We start from the raw sequence: 14,173 nt of genomic DNA, 5'->3' as shown, positions 1-14,173 counted from the left end.
TGGCATGTGTAAGAAAATAAGTATGCAGAATGTAAACACTTTATTAATTGGTATATAAATGTGAATACACAGACAAAAACCAGTAACATATTTCAACATTTTTAGTGAGATGCATAAGCTGATTATGCTGCACCCTCCCTTATGAAATTTCATGCCTCCTCCCCCCCCCACACACTCTGCTCACTATTGGTATATAGAACCCACAAGCCATCAGGGAGGCGCAAACCACATTACAAGATGGAAGCCAAACTCCTTTACTCCATGAAGTCCCACTGCCTCGCGATTTGACGTTCATGTACAGTTCTGATGACTCTCCAAAGTGTCAGAGGATTTCCCAGTAGAAAGTTTACGTAAATGAAGTTCTCTCTATAACTGCTCTTTTCCCTGTTCACCAACAGGTGGCGGCAGGGAGTGCCTTTCTGTATGGAGCTTGTATCTATCTGAAATTTCTGGATGAACAACTTTAGGCACGTCTTCTAGCTTTTTTCCTTGCTCACCAACGGACTGTAGAAGCAAACTCCCTACCCTCTGTAACTTCAGGCCAAAGGGCCTATAAATGAAGAAGTGATTATAGGGGAATAACATATACCGGTATAACTCAACTTTGTACCTGCATAATGACACGGACACGAGTTATTTTCCTTTAAAAATACCATTTCCCTAATCAAAATAGTAAAACTGCTACAAAAACTGCAGTAGGCGAAGGCCCAACTGGTTCTAAAACGCTGCTGAACAGCTACTCTGCTGAAGACTGACAGATATGATGAAGAGCAGCAGCAGCAGCAGCAGCAATGGTACCGTCTGTGTGAAATACAAATTTTAACACTACAAATGTAGGCTGCACTGAAGACATCTTCTGGAGCCTGGACTTAAGGCCTACTGAAGTCAATTTGAAGGAGGAGGTTGTAGCAGGGGGATAGGCCTCCTGTAGCCAAGACAAGAGCTGCATGTATGGTGCATTTATTAAAGGAGTAAGTTGCTAGGGGACAGAGGATCATGTGTGGGGCCACCATAATGCACTGACGATTCTGATTTATATTAAAAATCATGTAAAAGTCAGTTGAGTAAGTGTATAACCCTCTGTCTGCTAGGAGCTCAGACCCCAGTTTTCGTAGTTGTTTTTTGGCAGAATTGTACCTTGAAACCACTGTAAATGTGCTCGGGGGAGGGGAGAAAGGGGGGCTGGCCTGTGCAAGGTGAGGGGGCGGGGCTGACTCTGTGCTCCAGGAAGTGAGCAGGGCCTCAGGCAGAGGAGGCAGGTCTGGAGGACAGCCAGACTTCAGTGTTTCCAGAGCCATGGCACGCTGCACCTCCCTTCATCCCCTCACTGCCAGGCCTCAGAGCTGCAAGGACCATGCCGCACTGCACTCCAGGGGCCATTTAAAGGGCCCAAGGCTCTGTGCAGGCAGTGGGAACCAGGAGCTCTGAGCCCTTTTGTATCACCGGGCCCCAGGACAGTTGCCTGGTTTGCCATACCCATCTCGGTGGGCTTGTGAAAGCCAGCAACCGCAGCAAACCATGTGAGCTTATCCAAAATGATGCATCTCTGACAGAGTGCTCAGTAGATCAGCTAAACTGCGAGAGCCATATTTGCACACTGTAAGAGTATGAGTAGCACTAAAAACTGGTCTACATTGGGAAAAGTTTCCCCATGGAGTCTAAGCATTGCTAAACCTGTTTAATTGTAAGGATTTTAAAGCTAAAAGGAGCTGCCATGTAGAGCATACTTCAGAGGCCTGGACCCACACTATGGGTCCAATTGCTTTTAAATAGAGTTTTTCTTTAGGCAACAGTTGCAAAGACACAACTGCATCTGAGCTTTGTCTCCATTAAACTTTCCTGAGTACTACCAGCAGGGTAGCTGTACTCTTTTGGAATTATGGGTCCAAAAATCTCCTTGTGCACAGTCTTATTGACTTCAGTGTAAGTTACTCATATTCTACAGAAAAAAATAGGATTAAGAATTCAATTTCCATCTGAATTTATACAAATCAGAGTTATATTTTTCTCAGAATATTTTCCTTATCATTTCCAGAAAGATCTGGAGAGCAATCACAGAAAAAGTTAGAAGAAATTATTCTGTAACTTAGTGCCACTAAAATCTTGATGAGATTATTGTAACAGCCCATGTTTCTTTTCTCCCTTTTATGCCTTTGAAATAAACTCATTGCAGTTTTCTCTGCACTCTTTGTAAGTGGATTGGTTCATTGTTTGCAGATTTATAGCTTCAACTTCTTGAAAGACGTCTAATGTCAGGCAACTTTATAGTGCTGGAGCTTTGTATTTACCTGCAAAAGCCACAAGGTACTGTTACACATATGTGTGAAAATCTACCTTCTATGCAAAACATTTGGCTTTCTGTCTTTGTTCTGATGCAGGTGTGGGTTACGTATTTAACAAATAGGTGTATGCAAAATTTCACACTACTCAGTGCTTTTGTGAAGACTGGTCAAATCCAGTTTAGATATAAGCTATCAAACAAAAATAGGTTTTCGTTCAGTCCTTCTTACTATATGTAATTATGAACTTATATTGTCATGCTATTATATAAATCATATATGTTCAATTCTTCTGGTCACCCTACATCAGAAAAGACAGCAGGAACAGGAGGAATTCAGAAAGGGGTATGAAGAGACTTCTGCATGACAGAGTGTAAAGTCTGAGGCCTGAGCTATACTTAAACGTTAAATTTGCCATAACTGTGTTCATCAGGGGTGTGAAAAATTTAATCTCTGGAGCGCCATAGTTAAAATGATCTAATCCCTAGATGATCTAATCTGATGAAGCGGGTTTTTGCCCATGAAAGCTTATCCTCCAAAGTATATGTTAGTCTCTAAGGTGCCACAGGACTTCTTGTTGTTCTCAAAGATACAGACTAACTCGGCTACCTCTGTGATACTAATCCTTAGTGGAGACAAGCTAACTTCCACCTCTGGGAGGGGTTCATTAACTTCAGAGATTGAAGACCAAACTAGATCTTGCCTGAACACTTTTACTACCCTCCACCCTTGTTTAAACAAAGCATTTTCCTACTCTGTTCTCCCAAAAAGTCTTCCTGGTCAGTGAATTTCAGTGGAGGTTAAAAGTAAAATCCTTATATTTTCTTCTGAAATGTCATTATTTATTATTATACATGCAGGCAGGCAAGAGTATGGAAGAATAGCTGCCATATCTTATTCCAGTCTTTGGAAAATAGGCCGAGAAGGGATACTAAAAAGGAACTCATGCAGCTGGACAGAGCTTGCAAATGAATTAGTATAATTTACCCCAGTGTTCATCTCCCATTTGAGGTTGCCCATGTACCCAGTGTATAAAAACTCAGTGCGTGCCAGTATGTCTGGTCAGCCCAATGTCTGGCTCCTGATCTTCTGCATTAAAGCCTAAGATTGCTTCAGCTGTATCTGAGGCTATGAGTGCATTTTTTGTGTTCTATGGCACAAGTTGAAGTTCAAGTCAGGTATCTGTCACAAGCAAGTTGTTTAGGTCAAGTTGTGAACCTTTAAATCAATGGGATGACTCACATGAGTAGCTGGTCACCAATGAGAGTAATGAGCTCACTATTTGGTTCAATTTTTTTAAAAAAAGAAGGCAATGAGGGCTGAACTGTTTGTGATTTTCAATGAGACCACAAACTTATATGACTAGGGGATGCAAGATTTGGCCTTAAGAAAATAATGTTCGTCCAGATGCATGGGAATTGAGTTGTCCAATTTCCATGAATTCTAGTGGCATTCCTGTTGATAAACATTATGGATAGAAAATATACCCCTAAGGCATATAGGAGCATTTGATTCACACGAATTTATGCCTTTAATGCCATCAGCACTCACAAGAATTATATTCATAATTCTCCTGCATTAGATTCCTGTTTTCTCATTTCCCCGACTGATTTATGCAGGTTTTACATATTTACCCTGCTAATCCTACACCTTTAATTATACAACATTACATTAAAATTACACCACTGCTTGTGAGAAAACTCTCACCATTGCAACCAGCATACCATGTGGGTTTTAAAACAGCTCTTAGTTAATCTTAGTTAAAGCAACCACTCAAGCCACCTTGTAATTATCATGAATAACTGCGCCTTTTAACAAGGGAAAGTTCTCAGGGAAAGTGGGACTCTGTTTTAATGTTCTACAAGAAAATGTAACTGAAATCAGTGGAAAGGTTTGAAAGAGACACCTATACATACTAAGGGGCATGGAATCAAACTGTGATGCAATCTGGAGGTAAAATTGATGAAACTGGATTAAAGAGTGGTAAATCTAAAGAGGTAAGGTGGGCAAATATCTGTTAGCGAGTAAGACAAGTTTTTGAGTTTGCACAGAGCTCTTCTGCAGCTCCGGGAAAAGTAGGACACATCTACACTTAAAATACTGCAGCCACAAAGCAGCTTTACCAGTGCAGCTGAACTACTGTACTTCAGTAAAGATGGAGAGCTTCTCCTGTCAGCAGAGTTACCTCTCCTCCTCGAGAAGTGAGAGCGTTAGGGTTAAGGTTACCCCTCCTCCTCAGGAAGTGGTAGCTGGGTTGATGAGAGGAGCCCTCCCATCAACATAGCACTGTCTAAACTGGGGCTTAGGTCAGTATATTGCAGTTGCTCACGGGTATGGATTTTTCACATCCGTGTGCCACATAATACACTAATGTTAATTTCTAGCATGTACCTAGTGGTCTAAAGGTGGGGAGTTAAATGAGCCCAGGCACCAGAAACATTTCTGGGAACCCTGCTCCACCAAAGTTTGGGGCTGTGTCTCTCCCCCAGCCTCACCTGCCATCTCCATGCACTCCTGCGCTGCCCCCTCACATGCATCCCCTCACCTGCACACTCCCTCTCGTGCATCTCCTCAGCCCTGCTGCTCTATCACCATGCTGCTCCCAAGGCCAAGGGAGGGGGTGCAGGCTTTGAGACGGCGGCTGGGTGCTAAGTGCAGGGACACACAGAGTGATTTAAAATGGCCTGTGAGATTTAGAACTTAAAACAAGTCCTTGAAACAGTGACTGGAGACATGGTCACTTGGGTCACAGGAACGCAAGTGCAGGCAGCTGCCCAGAGGAAGTGGAGAGAAGCTGTTCTAATTCCACTCCACTGCATGGCCAGTGAGGGCCGCAGGGTGCCTTAAATTGCCTGGAGGCGGTAGGCAAGACCGAGAGGTGCACATGGTGGGGGAGCTTGTGGGGCAGTATATGGGAAGCAGTGCGTGGAGACACCCCCTCCAAGCTGCTGCTACAGGTGGGTGCCCCAGGTAAGTTTTGCCCTCCCCCACCTCCCTGCACTCCCCACTCCTTGTCAGAGCCTATACCCAAGCTTCCACATCCCCTCCAGTGCCTAACCTCCTTCCCAGTGTCTGCACCCCTCACTGCCTGCTTCCTGCACCACCACCTGCCCCAGGACAGAACCTGTACCCAGCAGCCAGAGGTTACACCCTCACTCCCTCTGACACCCAAACTACCTCCCAGAGCCTTCACCCCCATCCCCTGCTACAGTCCAGAGCCTGCACCCTGCAGCCCTCCTGTACCCAAACTCCCTGAAACGTGGAGATATACACATCTTGTAGAGCTGGAAGGGACCTTGAGAGGTCATTGAGTCCAGTTCCCTGCCCTCACAGCAGGGCCTATCACCATCCCTGAATTTTCTTTAAAAAACAAAAAAAAACATCTAACTTGCCCCAGACCCTTGAACTCACAACCCTGGGTTAATAAGGCCAATACACTAACTACTGAGCATTGGGAGGGACTAGGGGTTGGGGCTTGATGGTCTTTCAAGGTCCTTTCCAGCTCTATAAGATGTGTATATTTCCATGTTTCAACTACCTCCTAGAGCCTTATGCAGGTGGGAAGGGGAGGGAAGTGCATGGGGGAGAGGTGTGGGCTTTGGGCTTTCTGAGTGCCACCAACCTTTCTGCAAGCCTGCTGCCCCTGAAAAGTATGCAGTGTGTCAGTGCTACACACAAGTGCAGAACAGATTGTTTTGCATCAGCTGTTAAAAGATATTTGAAGGCACTGCTCAAGGTGAAGAGCTCCATTAACACCCCTCCAGTGTTAGAGAGGGTGCAAAGGCACCTGGGACAGGACTGTTTAGTTGTTACAGGTTGTTGCAATAAGCCATAAGACCAGGGTCTCTCTTCAGTCCATGATTTTTAGTTTTGAGCAAAGTTATGAATTAAAGCTCTCAGGCTCATCTTTTCCAAGTGTTCTGCAGGTTTTCTTTGAGAATGAGGACTGATAGTTCAGATATGGAGAAATCACTGTGCTTTGCTAGACACTTAAATGTCTAGTGACGTGGAGTGTACTGCAAGGTAAATGCACAGCATGGCAAGGGACTACGACCGCTAACTAGATATATAAAAAAATAGACTTGAGGTGCGCTACCACTTTGTGCTGCACAAGCTTCAGCCTACTTGGGTCTCCTGCATTCAACACTAGCTACAGTGAGAGCTGTAGTCTCTGGGTACTTCTACACTTATGGAAGGATCGATGCACTGGTGGGGACATGCTGTGTCGAACTGTCCTAGCCCCACGGTTGACACCAGTACTCGTGGAAGACATGAGGAGTAAGGGAAGTCGACGGGAAGAGTTTCTCCAGTTGACTTCCCGCTGTGTGGACAATGGCAAAAATTGATTTTAGATAGGCCGACTCCTGAGATGCAATTCTTGTAACTGGATTTGCATACCTAAAATTGATTTTTTTCTCCTAATTGAGAGTAGGCCTAAGAGGGAAGTGCTGAAGATGCTGATCAAAATGGCTAGTTTATCATCTGAATGATTTCTGGGTACTGAAGAATGACAGAGAATGTTTTCTTCGTCTCAGATTCCCCAGATGGAAAAAGACACTTATCCACCTCTTAAAGGTTTTTTGGAGCTATATTTGAAAAGCAATACATAAGTAATAGTAATATTCCCTATTGCAACGTGCTTGCTCATGAGCAATAAGGAATCTGACAAGATTCACAGCCAAGCTGGAAGGCAAGTCGAATGAGTTCCTGAAGGGATCTGTCCTCCAGTTCTATTCAATGTCTTCATAAATTATTTGGATTATGGTAAAGAGGGTACACTTACAATCTTTACAGATGCTACCATGCTGGGAGGGGTTGCAAGCACTTTGGAGGACAGAGTTAGAATTCAAAATGACCTTGACAAACTGGAGAAACAGTCTGACTTCAATAGGATGAAATTCAACAAGGACAAATGCAAAGAGCTACAGTTAAAAAGGAATAAGCAACTGCATTAATAAAAATGGGAAATGAGTGAAGAAAAGAGTCTGGACTTTACAGTGGATTACAAACTAAATATGAACGAACAATCTAATACTGTTGCGAAAAAGCAAATATATTCTGAGATGTGTTAGCAGGAATGTAATGAGCAAGACATGAAATATAATTCTTCCACTCTACTCAGCACTGATACAGCCTCGACTGGAGTACTGGGTCCAGTTCTGGGCACCACACGTCAGGAGACAGATGGATAAATTGGAGAAAGTCCAGAGGAGAACAACAAAAATTATTAAAGGCCTAAAAACAAGAACTGTGAGAAAAGATTGAAAAATCTGGATTTGTTTGGTCTGGAGAAGAAAAGACGGAAGCAGGAGGAGGGGGAGACGTGGTTATAACCATCTTCCACTACAGAAAAGGTTGTTATAAAGAGGAAGATGGTAAACTGTCCTTATCCACTGAGGATAGGACAAGCAGTAATGGGCTTAAATTGCAACAAAGAAAATTTGGGTTAGACATGAGTAAAATCTTCTTAACCGTAAGGGGAGCTAAGCACTCAACCAATTTACCTAGAGAAGTTGTGGAATCTCCATCACTGGAGGTTTTTGAGAACAGGTAGACAAATACCTGTTGGTACTCTGTCTTCCTCAGTTCAGGGGACTGGACTAGATGATCTCCCAAGTTCTCTTCTAGTCCTATATTTCTATGATTTTAAGGTTTTGCACTACTTTGATGATTTAAGTTTTAATTTCTTTCATCAGTAATTGAGAGCAGTGGTTCTCAATTCAAGCCTTTCCACAAACCACCAGCCAACCACCAATGATGACAAAATGCATTCACTTGTCTCTAAATACTTTAAATACTAAATTATTAACATGAGTAATTATACAGCTGTAACATTGCTGGGAGTTTGTGTGCAGGGCTGAAAAGCCAAGGCAGGCTCCCTGCTGGGGTAGGACACAAGTTCCTAGCTCATGGCCTACAAACAAGATGATTGCAGACCACTTGTGGTCCATGAGCCACTCTTTTTTGAGAAAACAAACCAGCAGAAATGTAGCACTTTAAAGACTAACAAAATGATTTATTCGGTGATGAGCTTTCGTGGGGCAGACCCACTTCTTCAGATCAATTTAATTTCCAGTACAGACTGACTTACATAAGTACAGAGGACCAAAAAAAAGAAATTACAATAAAAACTGTCAAATAAAATAGGATAGAAGGAAGGGAGTGAGAGGTGGGGGGATGTTAACTGTCCTGTCTGAGATAATTAGAAGCATCAAAGAAAGAGAAGCAGGCTTTGTAATGCATGAGGTAGTTGTAATGCGTGAGGTAGTTGATGTCTCTGTTCATAGCACTGTTTTAGTGTGTCGAATTTGAATATGTACTCTAACTCAGAAGATTCAAAACAAAAAGCAGTCAAGTAGCACTTTAAAGACTAGCAAAATGGTTTATTAGGTGAGCTTTCGTGGGACAGACCCACTTCTTCAGACCATAGCCAGACCAGAACAGACTCAATATTTAAGGCACAGAGAACCAAAAACAGTAAGCAAGGAGGACAAATCAGGTTTTCGCTCCCACCCCTCCACTCTCTGATTTGCTCACCTTGATTATCTTTTTCTGATTTGTCCTCCTTGCTTACTGTTTTTGGTTCTCTGTGCCTTAAATATTGAGTCTGTTCTGGTCTGGCTATGGTCTGAAGAAGTGGGTCTGTCCCACGAAAGCTCACCTAATAAACCATTTTGCTAGTCTTTAAAGTGCTACTTGACTGCTTTTTGTTTTGATAGTGTATAGACTAGCACGGCTTCCTCTTTGTTACTATTCAGAAGATTCACGTTCAAATCTGTTAAATGCTCTGTGATGCAGGACAGAGATTCTCAGGTCTTTAACAGAATGGCCCACTCTTTTCTGAGAACCACTGGGTTAGAGTATTTGCAGGTTCTTCAAACTGTTTCCCTCAGCTTGCTAATATCTCTTATCTTTCCTTTTTTGAGTTTGAGTAAATTGCTCTACTTTCTGCTGACTTCTTTCAAGTACTTGATGTCTTGGTGTTAAGACAGGCTCTGTCAGATTAGGAAATAAAGAACCAAATTCATATGTATGTTATCTGCATGTTTGTGGTTTTGCCATATCAGTCTGTGGTATCTCACAAGCTGAGCATTCCCCTGGACTAGGCTCAAGGAGGGTTTCCTTAAAATCTGTTAAATACCTGGTGGGGTTGAAGCTAGGGCGTGCTAAAGTATGATTTGCCTTCTCTGTGATAGAATTTTAAGCATATGAGTAGCCTCACTGAAGGAAAAGACTTCAATTGGTCTAGTAACATCCTTAAAATTAGGTATGTGCTTAAATAAGTTACCAAATCAAAGTCCTAGAAAGTGAACAGCAGAGTTCCACAGATAGCTAAGCCGGTGGCTTTCAAGAGGTTCTGTGTATTTCAGAAATACATGGCGCTTTACATCAATAATTCAAACTTTTTATTAATTCAAAGTTTGAGCTGCTTTGTTTTGGCTTCAAGAGACATACCAACTTCATCAAAGGGGAAAACAATTAACAATTTCATGACAATGCATGAAAAGTAACAAGCAAATAAAGTCTTATTTACCACTTGAAACCTTTTGAGATTGTTTACAAATATTCAGAACACCTTATTATTATTATTATGAAAGAAATATCAAATCTGAGGTTCCCATTGATTACATGTAGCACCGTCAGTCAAAACGTGAAAACCAGCTCTTTACCTTCTTCCAACAGGACTGTTAAACTAAACTAAAGGTCTCTCTAAGAAGGAGAACTCAGCTGTACTATTCCAGTTTGTAGCAGTGCGCCCACACTAACTCCCTTCTTTTGTGTTCACACATTAAACCGTATCTGCATTGTGAACACTCCTTCCAGATAGCAGCTATTTCAGGGAGTTGCTCTGTTGTGACAAGTTATATAAAACCTTATTAGCACCTCGATTAGTAACAGAGAGAAAGCCGTGCTAGTCTATATACAATCACAACAAACAAAGCAGTAAAGTAGCACTTTAAAGACTAACAAAATAATTTATTAGCTGATGAGCTTTCGTGGGACAGACACCCACTTCTTCAGACCATAGCCATACCAGAACAGACTCAATGTTTAAGGCACAAAGAACCAAAAATAGTAATCAAGGTTGACAAATCAGAAAAAAAATTATCAAGGTGACCAAATCAGAGAGTGGTGGGGGGGTGGGAGTCAAGAATTAGATTAAGCCAAGTTTTCAAAAGAGCTCCTACAATGACCCAGAAAATTCGCATCCCGGTTCAAACCACATTAATGTGTCGAATTTGAATATAAAAGAGAGTTCAGCGGCCTGTCTTTCCAAAGGAGTGTGAAAATTCCTCTTCAGTAACACACAAACTCTTAAGTCATTAACTTCATGTATTTGATGTGTACCACTGCCTCCCCTGAATGGTTCTGTCATGCATAAGGATTCATGCATTAGGAGGGACAAGAGCTATGCACTTCTTCATTCTGCAATGTAACCTACTAGCCCTACTCTTGCCAAGGTGGGAGTCACCAGTCTATGTCTGACCTACAGTCAGACCAACTGAAGTTTTTAGGCTTGCGGTATAGCATAGTGAGACCCATCACCTTAGAGAGACGGCAGTCAAGGAGATATGGATGTTGTACATTATCCAGGCTATTTTACCTCCCTTACCCAGGAGTATTTATATCACTTCTCACACCAGACATCTATACCTCTGCCCTCTTGTTGTCTTTCATTCCTCTATCTCCTTTTCTTCTGCATCTCTCTTCCTTAACTATTAGTAACTTTAAATAACACATCACGGCTACGTCTACACGTGAAGCCTACATCAAAATAGCTTATTTCGATGTAGCAACATTGAAATAGGCTATTTCAATGAATAACGTCTACACGTCCTCCAGGGCTGGCAACGTCGATGTTCAACTTCGACGTGCGCGGCACCACATCGAAATAGGCGCTGCGAGGGAACGTCTACATGCCAAAGTAGCACACATCGAAATAAGGGTGCCAGGCACAGCTGCAGACAGGGTCACAGGGCGGACTCAACAGCAAGCCACTCCCTTAAAGGGCCCCTCCCAGACACAGTTGCACTAAACAACACAAAATACACAGAGCTGACAACTGGTTGCAGACCCTGTGCCTTCAGCATGCATCCCCAGCTGCCGCAGCAGCAGCCAGAAGCCCTGGGCTAAGGGCTGCTGCCCACGGTGACCATAGAGCCCCGCAGGGGCTCGAGAGAGAGCGTCTCTCAACCACTCAGCTGATGGTCACCATGGCGGACCCCGCTATTTCGAAGTTGCAGGACGCGCAACGACTACACGGTCCCTACTTCGACGTTGAACGTCGAAGTAGGGCGCTATTCCTACCCCCTCATGGGGTTAGCGACTTCGACGTCTCGCCGCCTAACATCGAAGTTAACTTCGAAATAGCACCCGGCGCGTGTAGCCATGACGGGTGCTATTTCGAAGTTAGTGCCGCTACTTCGAAGTAGCGTGCACGTGTAGACACGGCTCACATGTCACAACAATGAACACACAGGAATAATACTGTGCAAATGATATTATTTTGTTGCCTAGATACATGATGTTCTTAGTCACTCTAGATTAACTGAAATTTTGTTTACTTGCTTAGCTTTGTAATTTAATCAGTATTTTCTTTATCTACAACATCGTTTGTGAAGAGTTTTCTATGCAACTTTTTATTTTAATTACAAGTTCACATAGGAGGATCACATTGATCACATAGTCAGTCTGCCATGTAAACCATGAAGGGACATGTAGGTTGGGCTTTTTCACAGAAATCTCAGCACATAATTTTTAAGGTATCTTTAATAATATTTAGTAAACATGTTATCTACCACAATTGTGGACCAACGGTTTATCACATTCTACCAAGGGCTGTATAAAATTAAGAACAGCCATCATTACGTAAGGAAATTTTATACATTAAAGATGGGAACATTTTTAAGCATGTGTACCATTGAACCTCGTTCATCCAGCACCCTTGGGAGCTTACCAGTGCTGGATGAGATACTTTGCTGGACCATGAGAGGTCAATATTGTCTAGCACATCACCAATACTTTCACTGCTTACTGTGCTCTTAGAAGACATATAGAGGTAAATAACAGCTAAATAACCACACAGAACACTGCGAACCAGGACTGGTGTCCGTAAATAAACTTTATGGGACCACAGGAGACTTGGCCACAGCCATGAAAAGTGGTTGTCCAGCTAACTAAAATCATGCCAGATTACAGATGTTGCCGAATTACAGAGTTCTGGATTGGAGAGGTTCAACCTGTAGTGGCATGTCACACACAAGCATTGACGCTATAGTCAATCTGCCATGTAAACCAGTAGCTCTCAGCCTTTCTAGACTATAGTGCACCTTTCAGGGTCTGAGCAATCTTGTATATCCCCTTCACTGCACTGAAAAACTACTTGCTTACAAAATCAGACACAAAAATACAGAAGTATCACAACACACTATTACTGAAAAAATGCTCTCTCCATGTTACCATTTTACAATTTTAAAATAAATCAATTGAAATATAAATATTGTCCTGACATTTCAGTGTCTTGTATATGGAGCAGTATAAACAAGTCATTGTGTGGATGAAATTTTAGTTTGTAGGCTTCATGAGGGCTATTTATGTAGCCTGTTGTAAAACCAAAGAGTATCTAGATGAGTTGATGTTCCCCCGGAAGACCTTGTGTACCCTCAGGGGTACACAAACACCTAGCTGAGAATCACTGATCTAGACTATGCCATGACACTGACACATGCTAACTTGCGGCAGCGTGCATCGTAAGTGTAGCCAAAAACAAATGTGACATCCAGCACCATCCCCCATTCCACAGGACAGTTTATGGCAACTGCCCCAAACCCTGTGCTCTGGAGGGTCCCATTCTTGAGGGTGATGCAGATGTGTCAGGCGGGGCCAATGGTGGCCTGGGAGATTAGTGGGGTGGTGGTGTCCCTGCACTCACTGGCAGTGAGGAGGAGCAGAGCAACGCAGCCCCATCAGCTCCACCGTCCTCCAACGTCACTTGAGGAAGTGGGCTTGGGAGAAGGGGTGGAATGGGAGTGTGGTGGGGGGGTACATCAGTGGCAGGAAGACGCATGGTGGGGATAGAGCAGGAACAAGGACTTAAGGAAAGGGATGGAGTGGGGACAGAGCAGGTGCAGGAAGGGGTAGGGGGCAGGACCTGAGACAGGGAAGGGACTGTCCTGAGCCCTGCACCCCTCAGAGACAGCCCTGGTGACATTTCTCACTTCACTGACATGCATGCCACGTGCTGCAAAATGTTGCCCCTCCGGTTGCATAGCATTGCCATGCATACTTGTCAAGAATAGTATATTGCTGGGCTGTAAAATTCAGTGTGTGGAAGCAACCTATTCATCTGATGTTAAAAATGATGAAGAGCTGCTAGACTGCTATATAAGCAACATCTGGGAAAGTCTCTTATTACCTCATTGCAATCTGGTTCCCTTTCCTTTGTATTTGGTTTGCACATAGTGTAGTAAGGCAATTGCAACCAACGTTTACTCATTTTGCTCATCCCATAAGTATGAAGTTTCGAAAACGTCTGCCAAATTTAGTCTAATATGCTGTAGTTCTGTTTGCCCATGTTTTGGAGCTTCAGGGAGCTGACCGATTGAAAATGGATATTGTTTTCCATTACATTTTGTGACATGCAGCGTATTGGAGGAGCAATGTTATAACTAGCCCCGACGGGAATATTATATTGTGGCTTGTTTTAATCTATTTGTTTAAAGTTTTTAAATCCTTCAGGGGGCGTCACAAATGCACACAATGTCCCTGAGCACTAGATTTTTGCAGCAAATTATAGCTCTGAGCTGACAGATGTGAAAAAGCACATGGAGCCAGAGAAGTCCCTGGTAACTGGACAGCTGCAGAAACTGAAGAGAGCGATTTATACTGACTAA

This window comes from Carettochelys insculpta, chromosome 4 (assembly GCF_033958435.1).
Source record: "Carettochelys insculpta isolate YL-2023 chromosome 4, ASM3395843v1, whole genome shotgun sequence".
NCBI classification, from domain to species: Eukaryota; Metazoa; Chordata; order Testudines; family Carettochelyidae; genus Carettochelys; species Carettochelys insculpta.
Note: the sequence above shows the minus strand (reverse complement) of the source record.